Source organism: Protopterus annectens, chromosome 12.part0 (genome assembly GCF_019279795.1).
Source record: "Protopterus annectens isolate FY-2018-M chromosome 12.part0, PAN1.0, whole genome shotgun sequence".
Lineage (NCBI taxonomy): Eukaryota > Metazoa > Chordata > Ceratodontiformes > Protopteridae > Protopterus > Protopterus annectens.
Window position 1 is genome coordinate 596,839,476 of NC_056746.1, and position 23,517 is coordinate 596,862,992.

Below are 23,517 nucleotides of genomic sequence, written 5' to 3' on the forward strand. Positions count from 1 at the left end.
AGTATCACACTGGTGAAGCAATGCAGAGGCTAACTGAGTGTAAGAAACTGTAACCGGAGGTTAGCATTGCATAGCTCTGCGCAAACCCACATACACCTGCTCACAACTGCTTTAAAGTGCCTTAATCACTCTGTACCTCATGTTCTGGCCAGCAACAAAATAAACAGCCTCTGTGAGGCTAAAACTCAGGACCCTGTACATCAAAGTCACAGTAGTTAACCATGATGCCATGATAGCAATACGTATAAAGGAGGTATCAACAAACTAATCCTCACCACAGGGGAAATCAAATCAAACATGTGAACTGAATCTATGTACAGTGTAATTTTCTATAACCTGCCATAGACCATAAATATGTGACTTGGAGTACTACAGTAAACATAGAGTTGGGGTATCAATGTAATAAAGTTATGAAGTCCCCAGGACCCCATACAGTGTATGTACACATGACACATATATAGCCTATAATGAATAATACATAGCTTAGCCTTTTCGAAACCAGCCAATTACAGAAAACGTGCGGGAATCTGGTCCTACTTAAACCTAAGAGGTGGGAATACGGCTCATAACTGGTTGTTGCATCCCCCTGCAGGCAGAATGGCTGGAGTGGGAGTAGGCACTCACTTTAGAGTGCAGTGCTGGGGCATCCAGGAGTCCAAATACATGGTATGGCTTCTAGTAAAGCACCATGACAGGAGACTACTGCAGGGCCAGTACCAGGGCTTGCAGTACAAAATGGAGGCCTGGGACAGTCTCGCCCGTGACCTCACTAGTGCCACAGGTATCCCCCAGACTAGTGAGCAGGTCAGGCACCACCATGCAGACCTGAAGCGGCGGAGGGGAAATGTCCTGGAACAGTGGATTCAGAAGCAAGGCAGATGCAGAATGCCCCAGAACTGAGTAAGTACTCCTTCCACTAGGTAGTTAATAATTGCCTAGCTTGTGTACACTATGGATAGGATTGGCTAAATATCACTGTACTTCTCTGGCAGCTGCAGATGAGCGTGCTGCAAACCAGCAAGCCTATGGTGCTAGGCTGCAAAGGATGTGTCGCGAGGCAGGTTAGTAAATAGCCTGCATGTAGTGTCATAACAAATAAATGTAAGAGCCTCAGAAAGTGTTGTACCAGTATATAGAATTGTGTAATATGCTGTGAATAAAGGTGTAACCCCTGCATTGCTTCTGTTTACTCTGCAGTCATATGTTGTTGTACTGTTGCAGTTATTAAATAGTACTGTTGTAGTAAGAAGTGTTACCCACACTGTGGTATGCAGATAAAATGTGTATGAAGTGCTGTATAGCAATGTTGGAAGTGCAAACAGGTCAGTCATATTAGACTAAATACATTACAAAACCTCACAACAATTGCATGATAGCATAGTGTACATTGATCTTAACTGTAATGCTTTTGTCAGACACAGCAGGGCTTTGGATCCCAGGAGCACCAGTGAGTCGTATGCATAATCATTCCACACAACTGCACACAGTTTGTTAGAATGTTCAGAGAGAAAGCTGTATGTATATATACACTTAACAACTGTACAGATTATGCTAGAATGCTCAAAGAGAAAGTGGTATGCATATTCATACCCCTCAACTGTTCCAATCTACCCAGTATGTCCTGATAAATGGCCCACATCACCTGCCTTTTGCCCTGTTCCCCTGAAAAATTAGTATGATGATCCAAGAAATGTAGGCAGTTGTAAATGACATAACTGATAGTACATAGTCAGAAAATGTACATACAAACATACCTGTCATCCCAGCATCTCATCCAATGTGTATGACAGCAGTCAGCAGTCTCAAAACATGTTGCATTACACCTGCATCTTGTCAAGCCTACACGTAAGACACAGGTCCCGTACAAACTAATCTACAAACATACCATTGTACAATATAACACCATTGGGTAGTGTAATAATACATGTAAGGGATAGACCACTGCAGTGACTATGAATGTTGTGAAAACTACAAGGATTTATTAGTTGTTAATTGAACTCTTTCTCTCTCACCCCTACCATATGTGCAAAAATAACCGATTTATACAACTCATTTGGTATGTCTGCACTCCTAACTGTTGTTGGGACATATGTCCTATTGGTTTATAAATATTCACATCCATTTCTATGCATGTGCCATGTTAAAATACTCCCATATTGGTGTCCTGTTGCCATCAATGAAACCTGCATGTTGTTGTAATGGCCACTGTTTACTCATATATGCATGTGTTCTGTCTGCTCTGCACCTATTTTATATCTGGTAGCTTGAGTAATAGGAAAACCTGTGCATGCTGTTATAACTAATCGTGAATGATGTTGACTACTACTAACCCATATCTGCCTTAAACATGCAACAACATAGCTCGTATGGGAAGGCCAGTCCCAGCGGACACACCTGTCCCACCTCAGCTGGCCATGGCACCAGGCACCAGCACATCTGGGGTGCAGCCTGGGACCTCCTTGGCCATTGGCCCTGCACCACCTTCTGGTGGAGCCACTGCAGGGGATGGGGCTCGGCCCCCCTGGGAGCAGGAGCGGACAGGAACCTGTCACCTGTGGTATGGTCTGGGCCCTGGTGCATAGGGAGCTTGACAAGGAGATTTAAGACCACCTATACCAGCTTGAGGGCTGAGTGGTGCAACTAGAGGGTGAGCCTGCCCCTCCTACACAGCCTTCAGCACATCCACCTTCTGGGCTGTGAAGGTGTAGTGATGACTGCCCATGGGTGGGGACCTCAGTCCCACTGTATCCATTTGTGGACTCATGGGATTGCGACTTCCAAACACCCCTCCTCATCCAAGATGATCCCCCCACATGTGTCATATACCACCCCTGTATGCGTCTTGTCTGTCTTGTCTGTCATCCTACCCAACCTATCCTCCCTGATCATACCTACTCTCCTTCCCCAACATCCCACTTTCACCTAAAAATAAAAGAAAAAAGGGCAATCTGTTCCCGCAAAAAAGCATGTCCCATACATAGCTGTCCACTTCGCACACGTGTCCACTGGACACATGTAAACATTTCTAATTGGCATCACAACATACTATTGTTGTCCTCACCCCTCTCTCAAGTTTGTGAGTGTCCAAATGTACCGCCAAATTTATTGCATATGCACAGCCATTTCTGTAGAAGAAATGGACAGCTATGGACCTTCTCTACTCCCTTCCTGCACATCCCTAGCTACCTTGCCTACTGTCTTTCTCTCTTTGAGCCCCTTTTTCACCACTTTCCTATCACCCCTTTTTTTTTTCTTTTAAAGAAATTAGCATGGGGGTAAGTGGGAGTAAACACTTTTAAGCAGCAGTGAGCAGGTTACAGTCTGTTTGCATGGGGGTAAGCACTGCCTACACAGGTTAAGCAATCAAGAAGGTAATTGAGTGTAAGGAACTGTAACCAAAAGTAACCACTGCTTACTGTCGCACAAACCCGTGCACACCCACTCACAATGGCTTAAAAGTGCCTTAATCACTCCTTATCCAACAGCCCTTGTTCTACCCAGCAACAAATTAAACAGCCTCTGCAAGGCTTGAAACCAGGACCCTGCACCCCACAGCCAATGTGATTTACCACTAAGCCATGGCAGATATACAGACATTGGATGTTATCACAAATATAGAATCCAGCCCAGTCATTCAACAGCATAGGAAATGTATTCCATTATGTAGATGTATGTGTGTGTGTTTATGTCCAGATATATATACATACATAGATATAGATATATATAGATAGATCAGGAACATACCATGTGACAACAAAGCAGTAAAAAACAATGAAAAGAGAAACACCAGCAACTCCTGTGTTATGTAGTGGTGTTGTCCTATGTAATATCAAGACTCCCTCAGACAAACATGTGTCATTAATACACGCAAACATTTGTACATTGCCCAAATACATTACTTTGAGAATTTCATACACATTAACAAAACAGTTCCTGTCCAATCATTATGTGAGAACAGTACTCTTGCAAGGTGCTGTGTGCAACATCATCATCATTAAAAAAGTGAAATGGGGTGAACATAGAGGGACTGGTATTGTCATGTGTACAATGGAGTCGTCTGCATCACATGTGCCTGGAATCTTTAGGAGTCACGTGCATACCAGGATCGTGTGCCTGAGAGAGGGGCGAGGACAACAGTAGAATATTGTGATGCAAATTAAAAAGGTTAAATGTGTCCAGTGGACAAGTGTGTGAAATGGACAGCTATGTATGGGGCAAAAGCTGTTCTGGGAACAGATTGGCCTTTTGTTTCCGTTTTCATAAGGTGAGAGTGGGATGTTGAGGAAGGAGAGTAGGTATGCTCGTGGATGATAGGTTGGGTAGGATGACAGACAAGACAGCATACAGGGGCGGTATATGACACATGTGGGGGGATACACCTTGCACAGGGAGGGGTGTTTGGCAGTCACAAGCCCATGAACCCTCAGATGGAAGCAGTGGGACGGAGGTCACTACACATGGGCAGCCACCACTGCACCTTCACAGCCGCAAAGGTGGCTGTGCTGGGGGCTGTCTGGGAGGGGCAGGCTCACACTCGAAATGTGACACTCTGCCCTTGAGCTGGTGTAACTGTCCTTGAAACCCCTTATTGAGCCCCCTACGCACCACGGCCTGGACTGTATGATGGCTGACAAGTTCCTGTCTGGACCTGCTCCCAGGGGGGGCAAGCCCCATCCTCAGTGGCAGTTCCACCAAAAGGTGGCACAGAGCCAACAGAGCTGGAGGTCCAAGGCTGGGCCCCAGACATGCTGGTGCCCTGTGCCATGGCCAGCTGAAGAGGGGCAGGTGGTTCCGCCGGGACCTCCAATCCCTTACAGCCTATGGTGTTGCAGTTTTAAAACAGGTAAGACTTAATAATAGTCAACAGCATTTAGGATTACTTATAACAGCATGCATAGATATTACCATCAACCCAACACAACAAATGTCATACATTTGCAGAGGGAGCACAACACATGCATATATACTGCATGACATCTGTCCAAAGCGTAGATGACTTGTGACTGCAGCTATGAACAGTGGCCCACTATTGGCATCTCACTGTGATAACCTCAGACAGTGACTGGCATACCAATGTTTCATGTCATGTATGTCCAATCAGGGATGCAATGGCAGTAACTCTAATCTCTGTCACCTTATACTGACTGCAATCCTCACACTATGCTTCTGCAGTTCACAGATGTGTGTTCTGTGAGTAACATAAGAAACAAATGGTTCCACACACTGAACAGTCCATAGATGACCCTACAGATGGAGGTTTACTCACAAACAGAGCACTGTCTTGTCAGTTATTAAAACATGCAGACTAGCCATTACCACACACAAGTTGTTAATTTGGCAGTAGTCTGAATGAAGCATAGCTACACTTATATGCTGTAGTCATGTCTGGCACATTACCCTCCTGTCTTTATGCTGTTTTTCACTGTGTATGTCATTTGAGGGATATCCAGATTTCATCTGTGATGCTGTTTACCAAACACCAGATCCAGGTTCCACTCACAGCGACTGTCGTGGGCAAACACCAACATGATGTTACTAGATATTGCACTGTGTTTCCATGCAATTGGCTATTGGAATGTCACCACAGCTGTTCCACATGCAATCAGCTAGAGGAGGACTGCAATAGGTGCAGAGGCCATCACCTGATCATGACCATCACTTACAAAACACAGCAGCTGCTGCTGAGTAGGTGTACATCTCCATATTCACCAGAGAGTGTGTTAGAGGGACAGACAGAGGCAAAGTACATCAGAGGAGGGCTGGGGGGACTAAAACCTAAACATTGTCTGTCACACACGTACCAGTACAGGGGTTCAACCCCCCTACTGACTAGCCATTACTATTACAAGTGCATGCAGTTTCTCCATTTGCCACATAGCTGACATATTGGTGTGCTGTAAGAACATACATGTGTGCTGGTGAGTGACATCTGCAACAGACATATAGTAGACATACATTAGGTGTAGCACACATGGCTGTCCACACGAACAGATGTCATTGTCAAAACAACCGCACTCTCTAAGGGACTCCGACACATTGGCACACTTTGGCAGGCTCACAAATACACTTCTTAACTACATAGTTTGCCACACTACAGTAATGCACAGGTATTACATGCACCACAGGGGTTATCCTGAGGTTCTATGGGCTAGGGCATGTGAATGTGTCTGACATCAGTCAGTATGCCAATGGGAGTTATACTGGGTGTGACTGTGGTTGGGAACATCATACCTCACACGCAGACACAAGGTGCCAGTACTGACATGTATGTGTGCATTGCTTCATGGGTGTGTAGTGGTTGGATGTGCAAGATGGCTGTACAAGGCTGGGTGAGGGGTAATCCTTGGCATCAGGCCACCTGACAATGGTTTGCAGTATGGTTCAGGGGTTTAGTGTCTGCAATGTCCCACACAGATTGGTATTGTATTAACTGTCCTGTTGTCCTGGTCACCATTGTGTGTGGCCATTGTTTTGCAATGCATGCCATGTCTGTGTTTAATAGTCCTTGACATGGACATTGCCTGGGATGTGCACATCCTACATTAATGTACAGTGACATGTTTAAGTGTACCTGGTTTGCCTGGCACATGTTGTGTACACAGACTATTATCACCAGGTGTGCCAATCCTGGCCTGGTGTGGCAGGACCTGCTTATAGACAGCAGATTGACCCTGCAGCTGCATTGATAGCATGATACAGGTATTCCATGGTGTCACTGGCATCTGTCTATACAGGGCATGTGTGTAAGGCATTGTATGTCCTATGTGGATCACACTTGATGGCACCACATATGTTGCAGGTGTCCAGTGGGGAACATAGTGAAGGTGCATTGTCCACAATTATGTGCCTATTATACTGGTGTACGGGGAGCCATGCCCTCTGCAGCCCACTGCATTCACACCATGCCTACTATATGTCAACAATGTGCAGGGTACTAGCAACATAGCGGGATTATCTAAGCAAGTGTGTTTGTGCATGACACATGGGTTCAGACCGTATTCTGGATAATAGTAGGGTTGCTTACTTTTTTCACCAGGCCTTTTGCCAGATGTAGGGGTATGGCTTGCCAGCACAGTCTTTTGGCTGATTGAAATTTGTAATCCTCGTGAGGTGGATATTGTGACATATAATATGGCCACCATATAGGAAAACTACAAAACCCACTCCTCAACATGTCCAGTGGTTAGACACTCACAGCCACCTCCACACAGGCTCTGACTGTTAAACACACACACACACCTGCCATGTCTTGGAATAGAACTCCTACCTAACTAGTTTATCACACTACACCATTACGCAGTTATAGCACATGCTACGGAGATTAATGGGGTGCCTCATCCCCAAAGATGTATTTCACAAGGAATGACATCAGCAGGTTTACCAAAGTAGGGCATTTCAGGTTCCTGCAAGTGAGTAGTCCAAAATGCATTGCTCACAAAACAGACAGTGAGACACACACAACACATCCACAACTGACATGTGTGGGTATAGAACCCATGACCAAGATCTATATCACAGTACTGCATGGAGATGTTATAGGACGCAACCCAAGGATTACTAGGGAACTTGTTCCCCAGAGGTGTATTTGACAAGGAATGACATCAGCATGAACATCAACGTAGGTCACTGTAAATGTCCTGCGAGTGAGTAGGCTATAATGCATTGCTCCCTACACAGACATTGAAACACACAGAAAACATACATAACTGCCATGGTTGTGGATGGAACACTACCACAGTTCTAAATCTCACTGCAGCAGTATGCAGTTACCAGATGCACTACAGAGATTACTGGGTTACAGCAGTCCCTGAGGTGTATTTCTAGGTGGGTGACATCAACACCCTTGCCAAAGTTGAGTATGTGATATGTAAGGAGTGTGCATACTCTAAAACGCATTGTTCTTTTCTCAGGCAAACAGACACACACACAGTTGGCAAGTCTGGGATTAGAACACCTACCAAACTAGTTTATCACACTACAGCATTATGCAGTTACAGGACATGCTACAGAAATTACTGGGTTACAGCAATCCCGGAGGTGTATTTCTAGGTGGGTGACATCAGCACCCTTGCCAAAGTTGAGTATGAGAATAGTGTGCATACTCTAAAAAGCATTGCTTCTTTCTCAGACAGAGGCACACACACACACACACACACACACACACACACACACACACACACACACACACACACACACACACACACACACACACAGTTGACAAATCTGGGATTAGAACACCTACCAAACAAGTTTATCACACTACAGCATTACACAGTTACAGGACGCACTTCAGAGATTACTAGGTACATTAGTCCCAGAGGTGTATTTCTAAGTGGGTGACATCAGCAGAATTGCCAAAGAAGGGCATTTCAAGTGTACTGTGAGTTGTACATGTCTTTTACCTGTGTGTACCCGCTGCTTACTGTCATGAAAACACATTTACACCTGCTTACAACTGCCTTATTCAGTCCTAATTTACATTATCAACAATCCTTGCACGTCTTGAACCCTGGATGATGCACACCAAGGTCACTGGACGTATCACTAAGCCATCTGAGTTGTATACATGTTTTATGGATTTTATAATACATATTTTACTACAGGTATTCCACAGTACTGAAAACAAATGGGACAGTCACTTTGTGTACATATGTGCAGTACCCTTGAATGTACTGTACTCTGTGAAACAACATAGACAAGTCTACATATGTACAACTGTTATAACTAAATACTAAATACATATATGCACTTACGGGATGTGTATACACACATATATGTATATGCATATACAGAGACACAGCTATAGCTATATATATAATTATGTCTGAACACCCTTTGTAACCAGGAGGGTTCCAAAAGAACTGACGTGTACACAAAACAGAGGCAACTCTTGTGTTATAACATTTAAATCTTAATCAGTTCACCAAAGAAGGGGTGATTGTTGTTTATGTAGAGTTTGGGGTGGGGACTGATGGCTAAGGAAATATACCCCAGGGATTGTGGAGTTTGGGTGGGGGAATGATGGGTATGGACATACACCCTGGGGACCACATCTGTGTCACTGCTTGACAGTGGCACAGGAAAATAACATACGCAACAGTAGTCGTTCTAGACTGTCTATTCTTTTCTATTCCTAACTATGCAATAATTTGTAGAATCCACTCACCACAGATGACTACCATGCTGTGCAGCATGTTAAAAGACATAACACATGTGTATGCCTGGCTACAGGGTAGTCACACACACTTGCTAGTACTGTGCTTACAAGTCTTGCCTATGTAAAGGTAACTAGTAGAGTGGTATGCAGTTGGGGTATGTGCCACAGAACCCATACAATTACACTTACTCTGATTCTGCTTCTGAGTTGGGTGACATCACAGGATAGATTACTTGCAGTGGGGAGGGGGAAAAAGGGTGGTTTAGCAGATGACAAGGATAAAGGCCAGTGCAAAGTCATAACAGGATGCAGACACACAACACACTTGCCAGTGGTGGGATCAGAAACCCTGCCTATCTACAGATCATTATTACAGTACTACGCAGTTACAAGACATGACACAGAGATTACACATTTCAAAGCAGTCAGAATGCCCTTCTTAGATTGAAGACATAAACAGGAATACTGACAGTTAAGATGTACATAGCTGTAAACCTGTGTGTTTAAAATAGGAGTTCATTACAACCTGTATGCACAAACAAGACACATCATCTGCAGGTAAGACATAGGTAGGCCTGAGAGGTATAGTTGTAGCACAACAAGCCCTGAACTGGAGTATGTCCATCTGTGGAATGGACAACTACTAACACTATACAGGGTTACAGTTGTCATGCTCATACACATAAAATCACAGGACTTGTTTGGATGCATTGACTCCAATTACGCAAGGTCATAGTGGTCATGCTCATACACTTAGTAGCACAGGGCCATTTGGGATGCACTATGACTACAACTACACAAGGTTATACTGGGCATGCTCATACACTTAGAAACAAAGGGCTTGTTTGGATGCACTTACTCAAATTACACAAAGTGGCAGTGGGTACTCTCCTACACTTAGTAGCACAGGGCTGTTTGGGATGCACTCCTATTCTAAACACAGAAGGCCACAGTGTGCATGTTCATACACTTAGATGTACAAAACATGTTGTAATGTACACCTATTGTAAACATACAGGTTTACAGCTATGTATGTCTTAACTGTCAGTACACATGCACATCATACCTGTATGTGGCCCATAAATTATATATCTGCATCTGTGCTGTGTGATACACATGCATACATGTACATAAAGTACTGCCATATATATATATATATATATATATATATATATATATATATAAATATGTGAAGTATACACAATCATACGTGTGGAAGTGACAGACAATAGGCTAACTGGGACACACAGGTGGATGCTAACAACAGCAAATGTCACACACATTGCTACCCTGAAAGGCATACATTGATATCAGGTTGTGGGCAGTGGCATTATACTTGGAACAGTGGCATGTGCAAGCATAATATGTGAGCCCCATTGTCTAATGGTACTGAGGTGTAGGTGTCAAGATGACTTCTTCCGGCTGTGTTAGTAGTTGTCATTATTAGCAGGACTGCCCCACTAAGTATATCTGAGATTTGTCATCTACACAACATCTGCTGCTGTCCGTCACCTTAGATGTAGCATTTGATACCAAGCACAATACTGCCACTCGCAATGATGTCATGGTATGAGTGGTAACTGCTTGACCAAAATAATGAGCCAATGTCCTGCTGTAATTATGATGTTGTCCAGTGTCTGTCATTCCGGGATGTCATGACTGAAAGAAGATAAGCCTTAGTCACAGAGCACATGCATCCATGATTCAAGGGAGTGTGGATAATACCTAGGTCGCATTTACCCATATAGTGGCATTCCAAGGCAAATGTCCTAAACACAGAAGTAACACCCTGACACCTACAAGACAATTGCATTGGATGCTTATGCTAACCAGTGCTAGATGTGTGGCTTTTGTAATCCATTTGCTTAATGTAGAACCTATAATGGGGAATACTGACATCTGTGCAGTGAGGAACGCCTGGCTGAAGGCTCTGTAGTGCACAATAGCAGAATCACCATATAACTCAGATCCAGACATGTGGGCCATAACACTTGTATGGACCACTCCAGGTGGTGGTGTCCAAATATTCATAAAGACTACTCACAGGTAAAGACCACTACTCTGACATAATTCATCACAGATGAGTCAGGTACAGGTGAAAGTGGCGAAAGCTGCATTCTAGGTTGTTTCCACGTATACATCCACCAGCGTGTCCTCAGACTAACAACACACATCCATACATGTGGTATGAAATAGTATGGTAGAACACCAAATAACCTTCAACTGGTGGACTGTACCTAGCCCTACATCAACTGTGCAAAGTACCCATGTACTGACACAGTTGTATAATGTGTTATGCAATGCATTAATACCACTGTTTGTAACCAGGTCAGTTGTACACATACCAGGGTCCCTCGGATGTTGTCAGCATTAACACAGGTGACTGCTGCTGTACACCAGTAAACAACACCCTCATGGTTGGATATGTCCTAGAAGTACCTGCCCTGGATATGTACATCCCACACTCATGCAACATAAATGAAAATACCATAGCTGTTGTTGTCCTTTGTACATACAGGTGGCTCCGTAATATTCCCTCTCTACTGGTTACCCATGACACCTATCATATCATACAACAACCCATGTGGCATGTATGTCATTAGACATGTCCACCAAATGCAATGCCTACAAACATACCCAAATAACAGGATCATAGGACCCACACACATAGCCTGCATTGACAGACTCAGGGAAATACAGCTATGCTCTGTATGCTCCTGAGTAGTTATAGATGATATGTCCATGACATGTACAGCCATGTGTGCCCACAGCTCTTACATATACCCCATGTCAACACTTGCAAGCCATGCATGCTCTGTGCTGTCTGGACATTAACCTTATTATCACAATAGCCAGAACATGCTGGGGTGCAATGTTTACAAGCCACAGACCTTGCGCATGCTTGAATAAGTGTAATGCCTAGCTCAAACAGAGCACATTGCTGGCACTCTTCCAGTAATCATGAGGTGTGTGTGGCAAATATGATGTGCGTGTGGCAAATATGATGTGCTCAATGCTGACCATTACAGTGCCCTGGCTTCACAGTGGAACTGTCAATTAACAGTTTGTAGGATCATGATATGGAATATTGCTATGTGTGTGCCTTGCTGATATGCTGTTGGCATAAATGTACACTTGGTACTCAGTGCAGGTGGTTGTGTGTCCTACCAGTACATGAATACAACATCCATTATGGTGTAATGCTCAGCTAGGTTTCACACATGGTGTGGAGAAGGTGTGGAATGTATCCTCTTGACCTGCTAGTCCACTTACTGATGGAGACTGCATATGTGTACATGTATGGATGTTTGTTTAGATTCCATGAGTGTGCAGTGTCTGATGTTTGAAGGTCACTGTTGCCTTAGTACATCATGCAGTTCAATGCAGCCTCAACATTGCCAACTGTATATGGTGATATGCTCAAAGTACAGTAAGCTGTAATTTAGGTATGGACAGATATTTGGACATAACTACTAAGTGGTGGGGCTACTTTTCAGATGAATGATTACTGAGGACAGCTCACAGGTGTTTTACAACAATTCCTACAATAACCTGTGTAACTGCTAACTGCTAAGCTATGGTTTTGTTAATTGAAGGGGAAGGCACACAACATAGAATGCAGTAAGTGTGACACTGAAGGCAAATCTCTTGACACCTGGAACAGTAACACCTCCCCTGTGCATATATTGTGCATATATCAGCACAGTTGGCAAAGGAAAGATTCAGCATGTTTTGTAGTGGGTGCAGTATTGCTGTCACTCTGTAATACCTATCATGAGATAGGCAGGTATTTGATTCACAGTACTGGCACGTGTGCGTGGGTGTGTGTGTCCATATATGTCACATATGGTGGGGAATACATCTCAAATGTTTTCACTCTCCTGTACACTGCTGTAGACATCTGTACAGAGTGAAGGGTAGAAAGCAAGGCATAGTCAGGTGTTTGAATCTCACACATGTCAAGTGTCTGTATGTGTGTGACATAGGTGTATATCTTTGTGAATGCCACAGTGTGTGTGTGTGTGTATGTATGGCTGTCCAGTCCCTGGAGTGAGGCTTTATTTTACCATAGTAAAATTATAAGACCCACTCCCCCCATTCACTCAATGTAATCTAGTATCCCTGTTGATGTCATCAATATTAGAAGGGCATTCTAACTGACTGTAAACATGTACACCTTGGGGTGAGGCTTGTTGTTACATAGCCTACTGATGAACCCCCTCCCCACATACACTCACCGCAATCTAGTATCCCTGTTGATGTCCTCGATCTTAGGCCATTCTGACTACCTGTACATGTGTAATCTCTGTGGCATGTCTTGTAATTGCGTAGTACTATAACAATGATTTGCACATAGGCAGGGGTTCTCATCCCAATGCTGGCAACTGTTTGTGTGTGTGTGTTAGAGTGTGTGTTACTATGTCTGTGAATCCCTAAGTGTGTGGGTGTGTATGTATCTTGTCATGAGAGCAGGTATTACTGCTTCCCAATGAGAAGCCATTTATTCCAATGGCCTTTACCCTTGTCATCTGCTAAACCACTCTTTTATCTCCTCCCCGATCCAGGTAACTATACCTGTGATGTCACCCACTATGGATGTGACTGCTCTGGCCACAGTAGCTTAATACACAGCTATCATGCTCTTGGATTATTAGATCAGTAAACATGTTTGAAACTTGGGAAATTATAACTGTGATGTGGAAGCTACAAAGTGCATGCAGGTATTGTCATACTGACCTGTGAGTAGTCTACATTTACATATGGGACACTAAGCGCAAACACTGACATCCCCCAGCACATGCAATTACACCTGAAAGAGGAAGGCAGAACATCAAGATCAACATGCAGTTACTGTTGTTACACGTGATACATACTGTCAAAAGTACAAAATGCATTCTAAAACTGTAGTGCATTGTATGTCTGCTGCCTGTCAACACTACTCAACAATTATAATCTACAATTGTCTTCCTAGTATGTTCACCCTGTGCATCAAACCATATGAGCATGTCCCTGCACTGATGGTGTGGATGACAGGGATGCGGCACAGGCATCATCATATGCACAGGGTGATAATGTTTGCTAGATGCCTAGGCTGCACCATTGGATGACATCATGTGTGTGGGTTAGGGCCTTTGATCTCATTAGACATGTGTGGATGTTATGCATACGTGTGTGTGTTGAAGTGCCCTACATTTGTTTCTGGTGTGTGCGTGTATGTATGCACACAGGTCTGGCATGTGGCTGGCCTACACAGGGGTATTATTGACTGCTGCGGACTGTACAGGGCAGATTTCACAGTTCACGGTGTCCAGGCATGGCCACGTGACCTGTGCTTGCCAGGGGTTGCATGGGCACTACCAGGCAGAGGTCCAGATTGGGTACTGTCTGATGACACATGTCCACTGGAAACATGTCCCTATTGGGACCATCCAGGACCATGTGTACATGGCCTGCTGTGTTCTGATGTGGACGGCACAGTACCAGCTGCACTGCTGCTGCTACCACCACTATGGGAGTGGGCATGTGAAGTAACATGTTTACGTAGACCTTCAACAGGTGATGTAGCTGGCCTACGTCCATGTGCCTGATGCCTCACTCCCACCGGATGTTACAGCACAGACATTCCACGCTCGAGGATTGACATGCCATGGTCAAGGACTCCCACTATGTCACCCAATCATCTATGCAAAACATCTGCAAGATGATGGTGAGCATTTGCAATTACCTGGATGTTGTCAGTTAAAGAAGGGCAGCAGCCCTCTGAAGCCTCAGACCTTCTCTGTTGTGCCATTCAGCACATGCCTCTGCCTGCATTACAGCCTGAAACATGCATCTGGTGACACCAGCTGATATGCTATGTCTTGCAGGGGCATGTTGGCCAGAGGTCCTCCTATGAGCAGCACTGGGCACATGCCTGTGTGGGACATCACTAGTCAGTTGGCTGGGATCATGGTGTGCAGGCACACCTTCCATAGTCTCCAAACTTTCCTGTTTCATGCTACCACCCACCAACTGTCCTTCTTCTGTTGCCACTGGTGATGGGCTATGTGTAGGCATGAGAACTGTGTGCGGGGATGAGGGGTATGCAGGTGGAATGGCAACCAATGGCACAGATTCAGCCCCTGACAACCCTGCCTGTGTCTCAATCATACTTTCATCATTACTGCTAGAGTCTGTGGGGACACTAACATCAGGTGGACCGCAGGAGGGCAACGCACCTACATCAACACCTGTGAGGGGCAGACAAGAACCGTACATTACAAGTTATATGACACAAACAGACACAGACAGACACAGACACATGCTATGGCACCCAATGACATGTAACATTCATGTGATATGGCAGAAGGCATTCAGATTAGACAATTATAGTGGTAGTTATCATACATCCCCAAGTTGCACACAACAGCATGAATGTGTTATAGCAGAAAGCATGCACCTTACACAATTATAGTAGTAGTTAGCATACATCCATGTGTTGCACTATTTGTGTTAGTAGGTTATGCCCCAAACATGCAATACAATGCATGCACTATGCACCATTGCACTGCACTGCCATGTTTTGTGCAACATACCCCACATGTTAGCAGACCATCGCTGACCTTTGTACATCTGCCAGTGACGCTTTGTGTTGGCCACTGCCCCTATGTGTGAGGAGGGCATGAGCAGAAGGGTATGTTGAGTGAATACTATGTTTGCCTGAGCCCTAGCTTGCATATCTCCCCAAAGCAGTGTATGTCTGTTCAACATTATTCCAACTACCCCTGAGCTGAGTCTACAGACAATGTGCATGTGGCTGTACACACATGTTTGATATGACTGTCCCTACTTTGCAGTGGTGCCACAGACCAGCACAGGTTAACAGTACACCAGCCTGATGTGTGGCATATGACCTTGCCAATCACATGTAGTATGACATGTCTTCTGCTGACGTGTTGAATGACATACATACATGTTTAACACAATGGTGTCCTTTCAAATATACAGTGAGGTAATGGTGTCCCAATGCAGGGGCGTGTTATACTAACATAGACCTTCAGCTGACCCAATGTTGTCAGTTCTCCCTACAGATAAAAAGTGACATACTGCACATTGAGCTGATGTGCATAGCCATTGCTGGGCATCATGTGGCTTCACTATTGCTATACAGTGTGAGTTACAGACACAGTTCATAGCCATGACTGTGTTCAGATACAATACATATCTACTGTGGAATGTGACCCACATCACTGAGGTGTATACACACTAAACCCTAATGTGGAATGTGTGACACAGGTCACTGAAGGGTATACAAATGACACCCCTGCACATCTACAACCATATTGCTGATGCCTGGCAACTATATCCAGACATGGCTAACTTAGCAGTACTCCATGTCCCACATGCCATCTGTGTATCTCACAACCATGAGGAGCAAGCATGACAGTGATGTCTGACACCAGCAAGGTGAATGGAGGAAGCATGACAGTGATGACTGACACCAGCAAGGTAAATGTACTGTATCTGTGGCCTGATGTGGTTGTATGTGTATGTTGTGCAACACATGTACGATTTGGATACTGTGTAGGTGAATGCTTTCATGTCATGACACACTCAAGATGTTCAAGACATCTTACATGGTGGTTTGATGTCATGTCTACACAAGCTGTGCACAGGCCTGTATGATGTTTAGTGTTTCACATCTGCAATATCACCATTACACAAAGGCCATAGTTGTATTGTGTCAAGCCAGTGTACAACAGGGTGCACACACATGTACATCACTTCTACTGTGTGTCTTGCTTCATGTCTCTGGCCACCCTCCATGGCCATGTGTAAACATGTTTTGTCCAATGGTTGTGATGGGCATCTATTTCACATGTCAATGTTGTACCATATGACATACACCCATAGATGTCATATGCTCCACTGAGGACAAGGTTATGCAGACAAAGGGTGGTATGTTTGGGATGTGAGATATCATGTTTTGCAGGATAATTAAGCAGCACTGCAGTAAGCACACTAAATGTCATGGACATGTCAGATAGCACATGACATTGTGTGACATTCATAGCAAGGGTATAATCCACAAGGGTGAATCCTGTGGGCTGGGCATACTCCAGCTTCAAAACATTTAGAGTGTGTGCACACATATGCTCTCTGTATAATACTGTTTGTATTCCCCACATGTGTAATGCTGATCTGTAGTACATGTCCCTACAGTGAACCACACCTCCACCAATGTATTCACAGCTGTCCACACATCTGGCAATGACAGTTTGTAAGGTTTAGTGTGGGTGTTTTATATAGTGTTCAATTATTACACATAGGTAACCACTGTGATGCATTGCAGGTCTGACCTGTATATATGAACAGGGCCACAATACATTATGTGTATGTGTGTGTGTTAAATGGCCACATGGCAGATAGCATCCAATTAATATGATATGTGCATTATCAAGCCTGATAAATAATAACAATCTCACCAGCAACAGGCTGCTGTCACTGCGAAATGCCAGAGGTGCCCAAATAGGAGTGACACAGCAGTAAGATCATTATCCACACCTGTGTGATAGCTACAGGGTGCAATGTGCATGTTAGCACATAGGCCAGTACAATATACCATACTATGGAGTATGCACATCTGTGCATACATACAGTAGCAAACTATAATATGTGGCATTTGTGCATACATGCCTTCCATATGATGTTACATTCCATATTGTACAGTAACACATGTAACTATATGAAATATAGTTGTGTTATATGTGCAGTAATGACTTACCAGGCAACTCCAGGCTCAGGGGTTGTGAGACACCCACCTCCACAATACCAGCTAAAGCTTGTGGATGGAGTTCTGCAGGTGTCCCCAGGTTGGCCAGTAGCTCCTCAGTACGTGTGAGTGGGGGCTGGGTGAGTTGCCCCCTACCTGGTGCACCTTGTTCCCTGGTGATTGCATTTGCACACTGTTTTGCCTATCTAATGAGGTCAGTGCAGTGTCAGCGCACCTGCTGATAGGTGCAATTGTGGCCGCCAACATCATTTACCCTCCTGCGAAGTTCCTCCCACTGGGCATCCTACTGCTGTGCATCCTGTGGCACATGACTGAAGAGTGTTTCATGGTTGTCGAGGAGGTATGGAATGAGGACATCATCCTCCAAGCAGGTGTATGGTGGCAGCCTGGCACGCGGCTTACCTGGAAGACATAATGATGGAGACAGGTCACAGTAACTCACCGAGAAGTACAGAAGTACAGCTGAACATACATGTGAATCACATTTATTAAGATTACAAATATGTCTTTGCAAATCTACATGACACTAACACCACTGACATGTTTAACTCACACACATTTGTGACTTACTGGTGATTTGATGTTATCACCATATATGTGTGTATCAAGTGATGGCATTGCTCATACTCCATGTAGATGTTGTCTTGATGTGGGCATGTCTGATTGCCTGTACTGGTGTCTTTACCTATCAGCACATGCCTGGATGTGTTCGCATTAATGCAATAGACCTTAATGCTGTGTATATGTCACATATATAGTCATATACAGCCTTAAGGGATATGACCTGTGACCCTGCAGACTTGCTCAATGAAAATTTTACATGTATGTGTTTTGCCATATACATCTACATGGCACTGTACAGCTGTTTAGCATCCTGCCATGTATTACCTGTGTTGCACATATGAAACACATGGGACAATGGCTAGCTTGATGGTATTTGCAGGGTTGGATATACTATAGCATGTATGGTCATAGTGAACTAGTAGGCTATATGCCCTGGACCATTTATGAGCCTAGGCTGAAAGGTTATCTAGCTGTAGCCAACAGACAGTTATGTTTCAGTGGTCAGTTCAAGCAGTGCCTCAGAACTGATCCACAGGGTTACTGATATATTTGCCATGTGGTCATCACACCATGTCTCAAAAAGGGGCAATGTGCAGCTTTGCTGGACAGGGATGTATAGTATGGCAGGAGAATGTAAAGTGTATGGGACAGGGATCTATCAGGCATGTTGTGATCCTTGTACTAGAAAGGTAGATGTTCATGAAGTATGCATTTATTTGAAATCAAGATGTATAAGCGTAGCATGTCCAACATCTCTGTGTCAGACATGGCTTTATTCAGGGTAGGCATCAGGTTATATAGTGGAGCTAGGGATTGGGAAGGCCAGTGTAGGCCATCTGAACATGGCCAATAACCCTTAAAGAAAATATGTGATCTGTTATGTGTGACTTGAGTTTTGAGTATGCCTGAACAATGATCTCTATATTCATGGATGGCACCCTATCATGATTAGGGGTGCCACTTACGACTACCTGACTGGTGTGGTGAAGTAATTATCAAAGGAAAGACTACTGTCCAGCTGCATCCCGTACATGCATAGTTTCCATTATGCTGACCGCTGTCTAGGTGGTAGTTCATGGGTACAGGGTTTTTAACATAGAGGATGACAATGCAATACTTAGCTGTCAGATTGTAGCCATACATCACAAACCACACATCTGACTCACAAAGGCCCTTCGGTATGTTTCCCACAGCACTCATTGAGTCAACTATTGCTCCTAGTTTATAGTCAATTGTAAACTTCAATAGACAGATGCCTTCTGTGTTAGTCTGTGTGGTATAGACAACAATGAGGGGGAGTACCAGGAATTAACCCTGTATTAATGTAGCTGGCACTGGTTTGATGTGCATGTATTAGTCAGACACCTTCTGTAGTGTTGGTTCTGCCAGCAGTCCAGTTGCCAACCACTCCTGTGACATAGGAATATACACCTAGTTTACTGAGTGTGGCTGGAACACAGTATGGGTGATGGTGCCTTAAGACCTGGCAAGGTCATGATATGCTGTGTGAATCAACCTTACTGTCATCTACATCTGTACTGACTACATCAAATCAGTTGATCAAGGTTCATGGCCTTACAGAGCAGACTCAGCGGGGTAGTAGTGCACTATTTCCAATTAACAGTGGTGTCTCCCCCTATGTGGGGTGTGATAACTGTTGCTGTGCACCATGCAGTGTGTACACAGCCTGACATGAAGCTATGATTGAACATGATGTGTATGTGGAGAGCAAAGTGTTCTGACATATGTGTAGGATACCATGCAAGCTGTATGTATGGCTTTAGAGAGTGCAGCTTGCACCTGCATAGTTGTTATTACAGGGGCTCTGTAGCATACATGGATATATAAATATGTGTACCTGTTGGGGGGGTGAGAGTGGGTTTAGGTTATCCAAGACCCCATCTGGATGAACAGGTGCTATCTCTGTAGGTCCAGTACTTCTCATGCCATAGTGCTGTGCAGCACAGCAGGTCTTGTCATTGCCATTATGATTAATGACACAGCTACAGAATGCTCTGTGGTTGGCCTCATAATATGTGGCTGATTAGTTTCACAGTAGCTTTGTGTGGTTTTATATGGTGTATCTGCATCTTACTGAGGCTGACCAGGGATCACCTCCACTCATGTGTATTCACTCTTGCAACAGGTACTACCTTCTGTGGTACAATTTAAGGCAGGGCGCCACCAGTTTGCCTTCCTGATTGTGTTTGGTTGAATCTTGGTTCTGTTTCAATGGCACAATCACTGCACTTATGTGAGTGCTTAAAGCGCATTTCTGTAGGATTCAGCATTTGCACATGCATTATCCATCTGCATGGGTGCCATGACAGTCACCACTTCACTCTTAAGAAGCATAACATTGGCTTTGGAGACTATGTGTATCATACTGTTAGCCCTGTTTGTGTGACTATGGTGATCCAGGTCATTGGTGTTGACAAAATCCAACGTGCATTGAGCACAGGTGTTAGTACATGAGTCTTCCCAGTTCATAATGAGATAGCTGAGAGTTGCCATTATTATGATTTTCTGTCTCAAACCTAATATTCCCCATTACAGCACAATATGACAGTTGGGAATTCTGAGGCATGGTGGGTGATCTGTCGCAAGGTGCAATTTGGATTCCACTTTGACACAAAGGTAGTTGCTCAGCATAATGCACCTGAAGTCATGCAAGTGCAACTAGCTTGGGGGTGTACATATCCTCAGGAATATGGACACACCTGTGGCCCATGTGTTCCAATAAAGGATAATGGCCAAGAGGTGAGGTATGTGTTATAACATGGTCATGCAGGGGTGCTTTCCATAGCATTGAGCCATATTTCAGTCACTGCACAGATATGTTCTCCATGTTAAGGATTGACGTAAATGAGTCCATATTGAGTTTCTGACATGTATCATTGAGTAGCGAGACCCGCAGTTTATTGCTTGGCTGTCCCTGTTACAGCAGTGGACTTTCACTGGAACTTTGTATGATGAAGGCACTATAGGGGAAGCATGAGCCCTAGCCAGTATCCAGATTCCCAGGGGAGACAGGTGCAGGCCCTGTCTGGCAAAGCATCATGGTCCGTCAACCATGTTATCCCAGGCAGAGAGATACTGGATACCCTTTGAATTACACCAGTACATTAGACAATTTGGAATACAATCATTTTGTCCCTGTACTGCAGTATCATTCTGGCCAATGGCAGAATGCTACCCAGGCCTTGGGACATACCTGCATGGGCTACAAGACCTGACAGTTCCTACATGTGTGTTTCCATGCAGTCCAGGCTAGTGCATCACAGGTCTTGCACAACAACATGGAATATGCCAGAGCCATGTGTATAGTTCAAAAGGTGGTCTGAGTGTATGGGTGTGTGGCTAATCATGGCAGACAGGCAGCTGACAGTATGTTTCCCCTCGTATAGCTTGGTGTGTAACATAGTGCTAGAGTTTGCAGTTACAAATGAGTACTGTTGGGCATGTTTCTGGCCACGTGTTCTGAGGTGTGGCACAATTATGCAAACTATGTCATACAGTTTGTGTATTTTGTTGTCTGTCTATTCCAGCTTGGGAGGTCTCTCGCTTGGCCAGATACTTAGAAGCCTCTGTGAATGTGTGTGATTTCTGGTGGTATGTGTGGGTGTCCTTACTGTGTTCTGGTAAGGGTATGTGTTGGTTGTGGTGATGAGATGCATGTGTTAACCTACACCTTATGACTGTCCCGTCCAGTCATGGTTGTAGACTGGACTGCCTTCCAGCTTACCCTTTGTAGCTGCATCCCAGATAATGTGTGGGGTGTGGTGTTAGGTGGGTTTGGCAGTGTACATGGCATAGAGATTACATTCCCCCAGGATGGCCACATACACAAAGCTGACATTAGTAAACACCAGTAGCTGAATAGTGGACATGCCTGTATGAGCATTCAGTACTACATGTACCAAGTACTGTATTTAGTTTACTTATTGCTTATGAAGATGTTTTAGACAGTGATGCTCACAAGTAAATATTTGTGTTATGGACGTGACAACACTGGCTATTACAGAAACATATTAGCTACCTTTAGCAACAATCCTCCTCTGAGGAGCACATCACATCCTGATAGTTGATTACAGATGATGCAAGTGTCAACAGGTCTGTATCCTTTTCGGGGTATATACTCACATATCCACCAGAACGATGGGCTCTTTTGGGCACAGACACCCGCTCCCCAAACAGAGTCAAGTATCAGTAGACTCTGCTGCCACTATCAACATGACCAGGATATAATCAGATAGTGTAAGCCATCACCTATAAAGCAGCTAATACACCTGGGCAGCAGTCTCCTACATCTTACACTCCTACTGCAGATGCATCCTGTTTCATTACCAGTACTGTGCACAACCTTACATACAGTATTTGCAAGTGGCTGGTAGGTTGGCAATGACAGGTTAGGCTACACAAACCTGAAAGTTCAACCAGTGTGTCTCTACTCTCAATATCCACTGTATGTAGGTGTGCACATAGCCATTTCCGCCAGCCCTGTAACAAGGGTCACTACACATTTGCATAACATGTACACATGCACGGCTGTTATTGCTTGCAAACGATACTAGTGAGGTGGATATTACATATCTTATGTGCATGGATAGTTACCTAGCTCTTCCAATTTTCTTTGCTATCATGCTGCTAAACTGTCAGATGAATGCAAGTCATATGTATCCTGTTATTGAGTATGGCAATTGCCAATAGACATAATTAATGTTCGCATAACATGACAGAAATACTATGTAAAATGGAATACAGATCTGCCTAAAATACTGCACATTACACAGTTATTGGCACAATATCCCACAATGCAAATCATATTTGCACAGTAAGCCCACCTTTGACATGTTCATCTCACTAATACACCCATACATATGTCTACTGTTACAATATATCAACATATACTATCCCCTGTTATAGCACATACTTGTTGGACCAATGCTGACACTGACAGTGGCTGGAAAAGAATTGGTGAATTCCAAGCCCATATATATCATCCCTTGTGGTGTATGAGGAG